We start from the raw sequence: 14553 nt of genomic DNA, 5'->3' as shown, positions 1-14553 counted from the left end.
CAAGAAGAAAGGGAAACAATGAGACTAGTCCAGACTGAGAAAGAGCGAAGAGACATAGAAGCCAAATGCAACGTATGACTCTTGACTGAATCTTGCACAAAAGGGAGAAAAAAATCTATAAAAGAATTTTGGAACGAATATGAGAATTTAAGTATGGACCATATGTTGAATAATGTTATTGAGCAATTGTTGATATTATTAGGTACCATAATGGTATTGTGGTTATATAAGAGAATGTCCCTGTAACTGGGGGATTATTAAGAATGAACCATTGTAATATCCATATCCTGTTACCAGGTTTGGCAAAAGGTGTGTGTGTTCATTCTACTATTCTTTTGACTTTTTTGTGAGTTTAAAACTTTCCAGTAATAATAATAAGAACCAATGGACAATGAAGGCTTACTAAGAACTGAAGATTAGCAGAAATGAGTCAGTTAGATGAAGGGGAGAAAGAGTGTGATAAGGAGAACCCTTCAGGAATAGGGAATAGCAAGTACAAACAAGGGTATGGAGGGAAGAGAGAGCCTACTGTCAGAAACCACAAGTAATTCAAGCTGTTTATTTAAGGGGAACAGGGAGTTGTGGAGAGTCACTGGACTCGAGAGATAAATTGGGAAAAGAACTTAAATGAATTTATAAATTTGCAAAAGCAATAAGGAATATGGATTTCATCATGAGGATAAAAGAAAATCACAGAAATAAATTAACTGAGGAATGATATAATCAAATTTTCCCTTAAGAAAGATCACTGATTGTAACACTGAAAATGGACTGGAGAGGACTAAGACTAGAAGAGATGAAACAGGAAATTTGTAATAATGTAGGTGAGAGATGACAACAGCCTAAACTCAGATAATAGTAGAGAAGATGGAGAAAACTAGATGGATTTTATATTTTCTCTATTTCTAACTGCTTGTCAGTAGTCCATACCCAAATTTGTAACTGCTTACTGGGCGTATCTTTACCTGCAAGTCTCAGAGACACCTAAAATTCAAGATATCCAAAATTTAAATTCACTATCTTTATCCACCTTTCTCTACCTTCCTTCTCTATCTAGCTTACCAAGCTAAAGACAAATAGGGCCAACTTAACTCTTTGACCTCTCTACATTCTTCAATTTCTACACCAATTTGAATTGTCCTATGGACTCCACTCTTAATCAGAAATCCAGCCTTGCTCTCCATTCCAACTGACACTGCTGTAGCTTAGGATTTTACTTAGCCAAACTGAAAAACAAAACAAAACAAACCAAGTCACAAACTTTCTTGATCATTATTATGATTTCAAAATTATTCACTCCATAGGAGAAAAACATTATAAAACATGACATATTATCACAATATTCATACACAAACACCCACTCTCTGAACTTAGTTTTAATCAAAAAGCTAACTAACTGAATATAAATTATTCAAATCAGTAGCATTTATGACATGAAAATTTGCCCCCACTTTCTATAATCTGATTTTTTTGTTTTTTGTTTTTTTTTTTTTGGCCATGCCAGCTGTGGCTTGCAGGATCTTAGTTCCCCAACAACTGAACCTGGGTCACAGCAGTGAAAGACTGGAATCCTAACCACTAGACCACCAGGGAACCCCCTACAATCTGATTATTTTTTAAGTTCATCATGAAGTGAAAGTTAGAGGGAAGTCGCTCAGTCGTGTCCGACTCTTTGCGACCCCATGGACTATAGCCTGCCAGGCTCCTCCATCCATGGGATTTTCCAGGCAAGAAGTTCACCATACTTTTTAAAAAATCCTACCAATACCACAACATGACCTATTTCGAATACTGTCTCCAACCATTCTATGCTCCTGCTGTCCAAAAAAATCTCACTGGATAGCTGGAACTCTGTTTTATCTGCAGTTTTACTTTTGTATGATTGTGAAGGAAAACTGACCAGTTTAACAAAATTCTAAGATTACATTTCTCCCCGTTCATTTCAAGTATTTCAGTTAATCCAATTCTAAATGCACAACAATGGACTACCAAACATACAGAAAAATCACACCATCTCTTTATTGTATAAAAAAGGATGCTGAAAAATAATAAACAAATCTAGAAATAAATAAGATTTTATGAATAGTGGATAGGTTTAAAACCCCTATGTCTTCAATTAAATCCTCACATGTGAAGAACAATTACCAGTGGCAGAAAAAAGGAAGGCATGAATAATAAATGAAGGCAGAAGGAATTATTCCCAATAAGGGAAATGATCCAGGATAACTATAGTTTACCCTTGGTAAGGTCAAAACTCTTTGTATAAGGCACTTCTGAAATTTTTAATTCTTAAATTATACATTTTTTATGGCTTTCAAACAGCATATTTTGAAAACAAGGTAACCTTTCCTTGATAACTCACTTTTACTATTTTAATAATCTGTTTTATATTATGTTGTAATGGTGATGCCCTCAGGTGCTACTGAAGGAAGTCAGTCTGCCCCTAGGTCAAAGAGCTTCAAATTATGGTGATAATACTAGCTCCAATATTTTGGCCACTTGATGTGAAGAACTGACTCTTTGGAAAAGACCCTGATGCTGGGAAAGATTGAAAGCAGGAAGAAAAGGGGATGACAGAGGATGAGATGGTTGGGTGGCATCACCAAATCGATGGACATGAGTCTGAGCAAACTCAGGGAGCTGGTGATAGACAGGGAAGCCTGGTGAGCTGCAGTCCATGGGCCTGCCAAGAGTCAGACATGACTGAGTGACTGAACTGAACTGACTAGTTCTTTCACTAGTTTGTTATCAATATATTTTTAGAACTCTCTTCTCCCTAGAGAGGTTTTCAGCAGTTACTTCTCTGCCTTGCTTTCTATATTCTTGCTTCGGCACCATCTATATCCCTTTCTAATTTGAATCCTCTGAAACAAGTAACTCTCTTTTTTTTTTTATTAATTGAAGCATAATTAACATACAACATTATATTAGTTTCAGATACAGTAACTCATATATATTTTATAGCTGACATAGCATCTTAACATATTACCTCATTTAATTCTCACAATAACTTTAAAATACAAAAATTACCACTATTCCTACCTTATAGATGAGAAAACTGAGGCTCAGAAAGATTGGGTAATTTACCTATTAAAGTCATAAGGCTGGTAAATAACAAAAGTGATTCCAACTTTTCAATCTCCTTTCATCACCAAATTAAACTTGCTACAAAGAAATTAAATAAGAGTCAAAAGTGAGGCCTAGGACTTCCCTGGTGGTACTGTGGTAAAGGGGGCTTCCCCAGTGGCTCAGATGTTAAAGAACCTGCCTGCAATGCAGGAGATCCAGGTTCGAGCCCTAAGTCAGGAAGAACCCAGGAGAAGGGAATGGCTATCCACTCTAGTATTCTCACCAGAAGAATCCCAGGGACGCAGAAGCCTAGCAGGCTACAGTCCATGGGGTCACAAAGAGTCAGACAGGACTGAATGACTAACACTTTCACTTTTTACTCTCACTGTGGTAAAGAAACTGCCTGCCAATGCAGGGGCCACCAGTTCGATCCCTGGTCCGGGAAGATCTCACATGCCTTTGGGGCAACTAAGCCCATGCTCCACAACTACTGAGCCCATATTCTGCAACTACTGAAGCCTGTTCACCTAGAGCCTATGCTCCACAATAAGAGAAGCCACTGCAGTGAAAAGCCTGCAAACCACAATGAAGAGTAGAACTGCTCACTGCAACTAGAGAAAGCCTGCATGAAGCAATCAAGGCTAGCACAACCAAAAAGAAATAATTTTTTCAAAAAATGGGGCCAATAAGAAAAAAAGATGAGATTCATGAGTAAGCTCTGAATTTTTCTGTATCATAATATACATTATTAATTAATTAAAACACAGCTTACTTCTCTTCCTTGGCAGTTGAAGCTACCAGAAAAAAAAATTAATCTAGGTAAAGAAAACACTATCTATTTTCAATTCAAAAACCTATGTACCAGTAATGAACAATTCAAAACATAATAGCTCAAATCTGCAATAAAATAAGGCTGACATTTACAGAAAGAAAATCAATTCTTTTACTTCAGATCTGAAGACAACTAAGCAGACTAAAAAAATATCTGCATTATGTCACAGATTCTTCCCTCACTGCCTCCTCTTGCAAAGACAGAGAACTGCCAAAGGACCTAAAGTTTAATCTTACCCACCAAACAGCACCCAATGAGAATATTTTCCCATCTGGTGGAAGTCAGGAACATTAGCTCAGGCCCTTACCAGAATCATGCAAACCACAGGATTAGAACATTACTGATATTTAGGGTCAGATAATTCTTTGTTGTGTGTCAGGAGGTTGTGGGGGAGGCAGGGTAGAATAGGATATGTCTTGCACATTATAAGATATTTAGCAACATCCCTGGCTAGAGGCCAACACCACCCAACCCTCAGCTGTGACAATGAAAAATGTCTTTGGACATTTCCAAATATCCCTCGGAGGGCAAAACTGCCCCTCTTTGAGTACCACCAATTTAAAAGTTAGGGTCCTAGGTCTTGAAAAAGGAGGCCTCCAACCAGCCCTGTATAATTTTTTTTTAATTGTTTCTAAAACGTGGATTTTTAAAAAATTAAGACAGTAACAGTACAAAAAGATACCTAAATAATATATATGCTATCCTCCTTTAGCTTAAAGCATTTTATAGGATTTTGTAATATGAATCACATGTATCGTCCCCTTCCTCCCTCCATCCCAAAGATGGGGAAATGTCCAGTTCTCTCACTACTCTGCTAGTAAAATGTCAAATACATACATCCATATATATGTACATACTTATATACACATAAGATCTTAACAGTTCTAACTTGCAAATCCCCATTTCTTGCTTTACATGGTAACACTGTGGTTCTTAAGTCATGTGTCCTAGAGATTCAAGCTTCCACTCAGATTTCCTCATCTGGTTCCTGCCATCTATTTGTGAAGGAAGTAGGAAGTAAGCAGATGACCTTTAAGATCTTTTCAACTCAACATCCAATGGCAAAAACACTCCTTCAACTTTTACTTACTGACTCCCAGCTGACTAAACCACCTCCTCAGATCACTGAAGTCATTCATGCTAACTTTTTTCTTTCTCCAGTAGTAATCTATGATGAATACAACCAAACAGGATGTCAACCATTTAAAATACCACTTTTTAATACCAGTGATCAGTTGATTATTGCCTGACTCAAACTATTTTAAACATGGAAATTAATTTTAAAAGAAAAATTTTTCAGGGAGTAATACTGTATATATGAGAGAACCATAACAGGAAAATATTGAGATGGAAAGTAGATTAGTGGTTACCTATGTCTGGGGGTAGGGTGGAATGGGGAGAATGGGGAGTGACTGCTAATGGGCAGAGGTTTCTTTTTGAGGTGATGAAAATGTTCTAAAATTAGATTATGGTAATAGTTGCACAACTATGTAAATAACCTAAAAATGGATGAATTTAACACTTTAAATAAGTGTACTTTACTCAATAAATATTGTAAAAAGCTTAAAGCAGAAAAAGAATTTTAATCAACTCTTATTGATAGGAAAGGAATATGATTAAGAACAAATTCTGCAAAGTTTCCCATTTCAAGAGTTGTGTAAGATTTGATTTTAACTCTGACATAAAAACTTAACACAGAATTAACTTTTCCAGAAAATAAATACAAATTTAATCATCTTTTCCTAATAAACTTTGGATAACTTAAATGCAATGAAAAACATTTCAGAAAGCCAAATGTTAAGGTAACAATACCTCTCTAAGACCAAAATATATTAATATCATCAACAACAGAACAGAATACAACCAAACAGGATGTCTTTTTAGTTTTGTTGTAGTGCACCCTTTATAAAGAAAACCATAGAGATATTTTTAATTTCTTTTAAAAGTGATCCTCAAGTTGTAATGTCTGTCCTGATAATGCAATAATTCTAAAATTAACAGAGTATCATTTTAAAATAGCCAAATCACAATAAAATAGCAAACATCTAATCCCTTAGACCATAACTATCAAGCACCCAAAAATTGCACACATTTTTACCAAAACCTATCATAAGCAATGATGACAACTATGAACAATCAAGCAATACCTATTTCTAGGATATCAGAATCTGACTGCAATCAAACAAATCCCATCATTCCATCTTAGAAATTATTAAGGTTCTCATGCTACTTTTCCAAATAGAACACTTCATCAGGTATAAAAGTCAACCTTAATGTCCGTCAAAATCTGCAATTTAAGTTACCACAATAACATTTCTCAGTACACTATCATGACATCACTTGCCTTTTTAAAGCATTTACTATTAAGACTGCTCTGGGGTTTGACAAATCAGACACAGAACCAATTAAAAACAAAACCCAAAAACATTCCAACTGAATTCTTCGAAAGTAAAGAGAGCCTAAATAAAGACCAAAATTAACCTAGTTAATGGGGAACTCTTAAAAACAAACTGCAACCCGGGTCAGCCAAAATTCTAAAAATACCATCCCAAACTCAGCACACGGACAGACCAAGTGTTAATTATAATGGGCTGGCAAAAGTTCCCCTGTCAACGACAGGAGGGCAGGTAAGGCCTGCCTTTGCATCAGTGCAGAGACGGAAAGATGTATAACTGAAGAAAATTAACTACTGAACAAAATGATTGGGAGCTAAACTGCCAAACTGCAAAACATCGAGTTAGTTTCTGGGCTGGCCATCTCCAGGAAGAAAAATGACTTTTTAAATTTAAATTATTCCAGTAGGATCAAAAAGCGGCTTAAGGGCCCGGCCAGAAAAAGAAAGGGAAAGTTTGGAGGCAGCGTCTAAGGAGGGTGGTGGAAGTTCCACAGCCGAAATCCCAAGAGGGGCGAGAGGGGCGAGAGAGGCGAGAGCGGCGTCGCAGCCGCGGGCTAGGGGCGAAGAGTACAGCTGCCAGCCCGGATCCCGGCGGGAGAGTGAGAAGGAAGAGGAGGAGGTGGTGGCCGGGAGGAATGGAAGCTTCGGCGCTGGTCAGTTGTGACCGAAACTCCGCCGGCTTGGGCCTGGGAGGAGACAGAGGGGGTGGGGTCTCGGTCCTCCCTCCACGGGAAGTCGGGGCGAGGGTGGGCCGCGAAGCGCTGGGGGCCGCGTGGGGCCGGCCCGACACCTACCTGCGGGTCCCGGGCAGCCGCCCCAGAGCGAGGCCTAGTGCATCGCCGCCGCTTCCAAGCCTCCACGTCGCGCCGAGGCTGCTGCTCCGCGGCCGCCGCCGCCCGGAGCCCGGCTGGGCCCGAGCCCGGCTTCCCGCCCCCGCCCCGCGCCGGCTGGCCCGTCGGCCGGGGGAGCACAGGGCCGCCCTCTCGAGCCCAGCTCCGCTCGGGGGTGAGAGGCGGCAGCGGCGGCTCCCTCACGTCTCTCCCGGGTGTCCTGTCAGCCAGCAGTTTCCCCCGGGTCCGCAGCGCCGCCTCCGCCGCTGCTGCCACCGCCTCTCCCACATCCCCGGCCTCCAGAGGAGCCGCCGCCGCCGCCGCCGCCGCCGCCGCCGCCGCCGCGCCGCGACCACTACCCCTAGCGATTCTGCTCCCTGCTCTACTGCTTCTCCTCACCCCGCCCGCCCGCCTCGGTCTGGCTAGGTCCGGGGAGACAGTGCCGGAGGCCGCCGCGAGGCCGCCGCAGCCCCCAGCCCACAATCCACCGCGCGGCTCCACCGGGGCGGGAGGCCGCGGCCCGGGCCGGGGGGAGCGCTTGCCGTCTCGGGAGAGGGCCGGGCCTGGAGCGGGCGCCGCCGGCGTTACCCCGGAGCGGGGAATACCCCGCGCGGCTGCTCAGCGCCTCCTCTAATCTCTAATAACTCCCCAGGCAGAGACAGAAACCCACGCTGAACTCGATTTTTCCCTACGACCCCTCCCCCACCCCCAGGTGCTCTCGGCTGCAGCCCGGTGCCGCTTGCCGCCTTCCCGGGTCGGTATGCGACCCCTCAGGGTGGCCCTCGCCCAACCCCTAGACCAACCGACACCAAACATCCCTCAATCACCCAGCACCTATTAAAGTAGATACTTCCACAACATTCCACTTGTCCTTTCACCCCTTGAAAGTGAAGGCTATTCAGAGTATCCCAGTTAAGTGTCCTTTGAAAGGTTTAAGGTCACCCCCTCCCCAGCAATCCACTGGACTCTGGAAACAGTGCACTCCCTATGGAGGCCTTCTCCCACCAAATCCCAAGTTTTCCCAAGTTCCAGGCCTTCCTCTCAGGCACCTATCACACTTCTCTAGCCGTGGAATCAGTTCTTCCTGCTCTTTGACTGAAATACTTGAAGAGTGTGTGTGTGTGTGTGTGTGTGTGTGTGTGTGTGTGTGTGTGTGTGTGTGTGTGTGTGTGTGTGTGTGTGTGTGTGTGTGTGTGTGTGTGTGTGTGTGTGTGTGTGTGTGTGTGTGTGTGTGTGTGTGTGTGTGTGTGTGTGTGTGTGTGTGTGTGTGTGTATTATTAATACCTCCTCACTATGATTCTCAACAGTAATCCAATTTAGCCTGGTTTCCGAGGGCTGGTGACCTTAATCCAGTTAATAGAATCCACAAGAAAGAGAATGTGTTAGGATACATTTTAAGAGAGAGAAAAGGGCCTTTTGAATGCTTATTTTATCACGTAGTGTGTTTCATGTGTTTTATCAAATCAAAAGTGAAAATGTAACTCTTACCGTTGGAGATTGAAAAAAAAAAGTTTCCAATTTCACTTATAAGAAGTCATTTGGAAAACTGCAAACATAACTCTTTGTGAAATAGTATTTTACCCACTAAAGAGCTAAAGTTGGGGGAAGGGAAAGACAATAGAGAAGAAAGCAACAAAAATAATTGAGAGGAAATTCTTACTTTATATTGTTCTAAATTCAATTCTCTACAATTTTGTAATGAGAACAGTAATCTCCAACATTAACTAAATTTAACTATAAAAATAATAAAGAAATCCTCCTAAGTCCTGGATAAAACCAGATGAGTTTACATTACACACATTACATACATTACACAGGAAAGACACCAAATTTCACCAAAGGCCAGAGAGGAAAATAATTCACTTTAAATCTAGAATCAGTTCATAGATTATACTATGAAATGGATGCAACAAGTTCCTATATTTTGAAACCACATCAGGAAACCAACAGTAGTTCAAAAGCTGCCTTATACCCAGTGGTTTGGCCTTTTAAAAAATATTTGCACTTATACCCGACCTTGCTCTGAAAAAGATTCCAGGTTGCCATAGTTGGCACTTGGGTTAGAGAATAGCTATGAAGTATCTCTCAGACACTAGCACAAGACAGACAGGTTTGCCTTCCTCATCATCCATTTGTAGATAACAAACCATAGGAAGAAAATACATGTTGAGTATTGCACTTAGTTCTTTCAGGGATCCAGCATGATTTTATTTTTACTAATCCACAGAACAGTTCATAATCATGAATCTAAATCTAAAACTAAATGCTGATAATCAGGTTTGCCAAAAACATAACAAAAAACTATTAACTGGCTAAGGAATTTAATTTAGAAGTAGGTATATTTCAGATTAATATGTTCACTTGTTATCCCTTAAATCATTGCAGTATTGAAAAGACACAAGGGACCAAGAGACTCAGGTTTGATCCTTGGGTTGGGAGATCCCCTGGACTAGGAAATGGCAACCTACTTCAGTATTTGTGCCTGGAGAATTCTATGGACAGAGGATCCTGGTGGGCTATAGTCCATGGTGTTGCAAATAGCTGGACACGACTGAGTGACCGCATGCACATGAGTATGAGCTATGGAGTAAGTTAGAGAACTTGAATGGGTTTTCATTTGATAGGTTTAAGGTTTGCTATTTAGAAAAAGAGCTTCCCAGGTGGCTCAGTGGTAAAGAATCTGTCCCAATGCAGGAACGTGGTGGGCTACAGTCCATGGGGTATTGAACATCATTGCCAAATTGAAAACAAATGTGTAGAGATATGTAATTAGTATTAATTTCCAGAAAGCACAGATCACAGAAAATTAAGAATAACTGATAGCAATCATTACTGCCCTCAAATGAAGCAAATATCAAGTCAATATTTAGCTACCCTATTACTAATAGTGTATCTGGCATTATCTTTATTAAACCTGTTGAGAATTATGAATGGTGATAGTCACCGCGGTCAGATATTCTCATTAGATGGAGAATGGGCAAATTTTCTAATGCTGCAACACCTATGAAAGGCCTATGTCATGTTTGCTATATGCTCAGCACATATTTGTGTATGGGGCAGTTGTGAGACTAACATGTTTCTCAATCAGTGAATACCATTTTTAATGACTTGTTTGACAGAAACTATACTTTCATATGCCAATATAAATGCAGAAGGGAAAGGCAACATAGTTGTAGGAACAATCAGAAAAATAATTTTGCAGTTTAGTTAGATATGAGCACTAGCCCCTCTTTTCTCTACAATGTATGTGCACACTCAGTCACATCCAACTCTGGGACCCCATGGACTGTAGCCCACCAGGTTCCTGCACTGGGGCAGATTCTTTACCACTGAGCCACCTGGGAAGCTCTTTTTCTAAATAGCAAACCTTAAACCTATCAAAGGAAAACCCATTCAAGTTCTCTAACTTACTCCATAGCTCATACTCGTGTGTATGCGGTCACTCAGTCGTGTCCAACTATTTGCAACACCATGGACTATAGCCCACCAGGATCCTCTGTCCATAGAATTCTCCAGGGACGAATACTGGAGTAGGTTGCCATTTCCTAGTCCAGGGGATCTTCCAACCTAAGGATCAAACCTGAGTCTCTTGGTCCCTTGTGTCTCCTGCATTAGCAGGTGGATTCTTTACTACTGTGCCAACTAGGAAAGCCCCTAAATATGTATAATTACATTGTGTGTTTTTCTATTAATGTAACTTACCATTGGTACAAAGTCAACATGCATGCAAGCACTAAAAGTATTATGCTGGTAGTAATTTCATCAGGGTTTGATTTTTTGATCCAATGCCCTGAATTATTTGATCCATCATGTTTCAGCTGTTCTAAGATGTAACAGTGTTTTAAAATCACAATTTATAGCATGATAAAACTTGAAACTATGTTTTAATGTCCCTTCATATCTAATGTGGGACTATTGGAAAACTTTCCAGTTTACTTTGAGTATGGTATAAGATAGTAAAACTAAATGTGTGGATAAGCAACAGAAATGTTATAATATCTCATGTGATAATAATATACTCAATAATTGTTGGGACTATATAATTTTTCAATATATCATCATTGCTTGCATCTTCTAAATCAGCTGCTTGATTACTTTGGAAACAATTATTTAACTCTATTAAACTGCCCTGTTACATTTATCTTTCATGCTGATATTCCAAATTTTCATTTGATTACCATAAAAATAGCAACTACCATTTACTAAGAATTTACTGTTCTCCAAGATAGGGAAAACTAAGGTAGCATGGTGTATGAGTCTTCTGTTACTGTGTACAAATTACCACAAAGTCAGTAGTTTAAAATAACACATACTTATTATGTTATAGTTTCTGTGAATCAGGAGTCTGGGCACAGCCTAGCTTGGTCTGATGCTTAGGGTCTCATACGGCTGCAATCAAAATATCAGTCAGGCTGTGTTCTCATTTGGAGCTTTGACTGGGGAAGAATCTGCTTCCAAGGTGATACATGTTGTTGGCAAAATTCCTTTTCTTAGGATTGTACGAGAACCATAGTTTCTTGCTAGCTGGGGACTGCCCTCAGCTCCTAGAGGCCTCCTGCAATTCCTTGCCATATAGGTTTTCTCATTACAGCTGATTACTTCATCCAAACAGCAAGGAGGATCTCTAAACTCTCTAAAGAGAGTCACCTAGCATCATAGTCTATCTTTACCATGATGATATTCTATCTTCACCATGTTCTATGGGTTAGAAGCAAGTTACAAGTTTTGCTTACACTCAAAAAGAGGGGATTACACAAAGTTGTGACTATCAGAAAGTGGGAATCATGGGGCTACCTTGGAATCTGTCTACCACCTACAGTGATTAATTTGACAGGCTTTGTAATTTAAGTCTGGGTTTTCAGCTCTGCTTTGACACTTTATGTGATTTTGATCTCAATTTCTAATCCTTTATTTCTTCATCTGCCAATTAGGAGTAATATTTTCTTGGCAGTTTATTTTTCTCCTGAGTAAAGTGAGGATAATAATAAAGTTGTAAGGATTAAATGAACATTTTAACACAGTAACTAATAACATGAAAGACTGAAAACATACTTGCTAGTTTTCTTCCTCTTCCCTCCTTTTTAAAATTTTGATCTTGGTCTACTAGAAGTTCCCATTGTTATTTCTACTTTCAGTTGCTACTTTGTTAGCCTATGTTCAGAGTATGTGTATGTGTGTGTGTATACCTGTGTCTGTGACTGTTGTTCAGTCACAAACTCGTGTCCAACTCTTTGGAACTCCATGGACTGCAGCACGCCAGGCTTCCCTGTCCTTCACTATTTCCCTGAGTTTGCTTCAATTCATGTCCAATGAATCAGTGATGCTATCTAACCATCTGATCCTCTGACACCCTCTTCTCCTTTTGCCTTCAGTCTTTCCCAGCATCAAGGTCTTTTCCAACAAGTTGGCTCTTTGCGTCAGGTGTCCAAAGTATTGGAGTTTCAGCTTCAGCATCAGTCCTTCCAATGAACTTCCAGTGATTTCCTTTAGGATTGACTGGTTTGATCTCCTTGCAGTCCAAGAGACTCTCAAGAGTTTTCTCCAGCACCATAATTCGAAAGCATCAATTCTTTAGTGCTCAGCCTTCTTTATGATCCAACTCTCACATCCATACATGACTACTGGAAAAACCATAGCTTTGACTATACAGACCTTTGTCAGCAAAGCAATGTTTCTGCTTTTTAATAACACTGTCTAGGTTTGTCATACCTTTCCTTCTAAGGAGCAAGCATCTTTTAATTTCATGGCTACAGTCACCATCCACAGTGATTTTGGAGCCCAAGAAAATAAAATCTGTACCTGTGTTTGCTGCTGCTGCTGCTGTTAAGTCGCTTCAGTCGTGTCCGACTCTGTGCAATCCCATAGATGGCAGCCCACCAGGCTCCCCCATCCCTGGGATTCTCCAAGGAAGAACACTGGAGTGGGTTGCCATTTCCTTCTCCAATGCATGAAAGTGAAAGTGAAAGTGAAGTCGCTCAGTCGTGTCCAACTCTTCGCGACCCTGGAGTGCAGTCTACCAGGCTCCTCCATCCATGGGATTTTCCAGGCAAGAGTACTGGAGTCGGGTGCCATCGCCTTCTCCGGTACCTGTGTTTAGGGGCATAAAAAACTAACTCTAGTATCAATACCTTTAAAAATAGGACTATATTGCAAAATGTAGTCCTAACTTCAACTTCAACTTCAACTTCAACTCCTAACTTCAACTAAGCAAAATTAAAAATGGATAAATCCATGATATTAGAAAGATAATTATCAAACATGGAGGCTTTGAGAGTTTAGAGAACTTTGTTGGGATTGTCTTCCCCCTCCCTCTGAATCATATTAAATATGCATATGGTACAGAAGGACATGTTTACATAGTAGTCTTCATGCACTTGGAGTTTTCATCTTAGTTCTGCCACTTTCTGTCTGAGTTACTTCAGGCATGTTAATCTCTCTAAAGCTCAGTTCCTCATTGGAATAATGATAGTACCCACTTCACAGACCTCCTAAAGTATATTTAAAATGTATTTAAATAGCATCACATAGTGCCTAGCCCATAGTCAGTACTTAAAAACGTTAGATATCCTACCCATTATTATAATCTTTACTATCTCATCATTATTAGGAAAGCTGTGTTTAATGAAAACCACAGAACAGGAAGCAGCAAGACTTGACTATGAATGAAGTGAGTTAAGTAAGGCACGAGAAGTCAAAAGATCTCAGAACTTCCCGTAAACCAAAGGGCTGCAAGGAAGATAGGTGGTCAGAAGTATGAAAATTTGCAAATCAGAAGTTGGACAAGTAGGAACTAGGGCCAAGGTAAGACTGTGAATTCTCAACCAACCTGTGAGGAATGTAACGTAAGACATCAGCAAGAGAAGGGCATGTGAAACAGATAATTCCTACCTCAAACATGAAGTCTTTTATATATTACACTTCCTCCTGGAGCAGGAGTCAACCATAGAGCATATCTATTTGCATTTGGAACAGGAAACACATGAGTCCTTTAATATCAGAAAATGGTTAATAAATTGTTGAATAGCAATATAGCAATGAAAGTGAAAGTCACTCACTTGTATCTGACTCTTTGTGACCCAGTGGACTGTAAACCACCAGCCTCCTCTGTCCATGGAATTTTCCAGGCAAGAATACTAGAGTGGGTTGCCATTTCATTCTCCAGGGGATCTTCCTGACCCAGGGATTGAACCCAGGTTTCCTGTATTGCAGGCAGATTCTTTACTGTTTGAACCACCAGGGAAGCCCCAGTAGAATATAGCAATAAAAAATATGGCCATATCCTGACAAACATAAAATTATTTTCAAATTGGGCCATTTCCCTAGAGAAGTAGTTATATATATAGTATCTAATCCACCCCATTATAATATTTTTTTCTTATGTTGCTCTATTCAGTACTGAGTCTTTTCTTTATGGAAGCTTTGTGTAA

General features: G+C 40.3%; 2 protein-coding genes across 9 annotated transcripts in view; both read right to left on the bottom strand.

The window, feature by feature from the left end:
• VPS54 (VPS54 subunit of GARP complex) overlaps nucleotides 1-13213 on the bottom strand; it is a 103459-nt gene extending 90246 nt beyond the window's left edge. For 3 of the 7 annotated variants that reach the window (XM_069583035.1, XM_069583039.1, XM_069583042.1), the window contains exon 1: nucleotides 7091-7833. The gene's annotated coding sequence lies outside the window, so the exon portion shown is untranslated. Of the gene's footprint in view, nucleotides 1-7090; nucleotides 7834-12925 lie in introns of those variants that run through there. The other 4 variants (XM_069583038.1, XM_069583041.1, XM_069583036.1 and 1 more) reach the window with 3 other exon arrangements.
• The window catches only part of PELI1 (pellino E3 ubiquitin protein ligase 1), a 127792-nt gene continuing 126164 nt past the window's right edge, over nucleotides 12926-14553 (bottom strand). For both annotated transcript variants that reach the window (XR_011255638.1, XM_069583068.1), the window contains exon 9: nucleotides 12926-13213. The gene's annotated coding sequence lies outside the window, so the exon portion shown is untranslated. The remainder of the gene's footprint in view (nucleotides 13214-14553) is intronic.

This window comes from Ovis canadensis, chromosome 3 (assembly GCF_042477335.2).
Source record: "Ovis canadensis isolate MfBH-ARS-UI-01 breed Bighorn chromosome 3, ARS-UI_OviCan_v2, whole genome shotgun sequence".
Lineage (NCBI taxonomy): Eukaryota > Metazoa > Chordata > Mammalia > Artiodactyla > Bovidae > Ovis > Ovis canadensis.
This window is presented reverse-complemented; position numbering and strand designations above follow the sequence as displayed.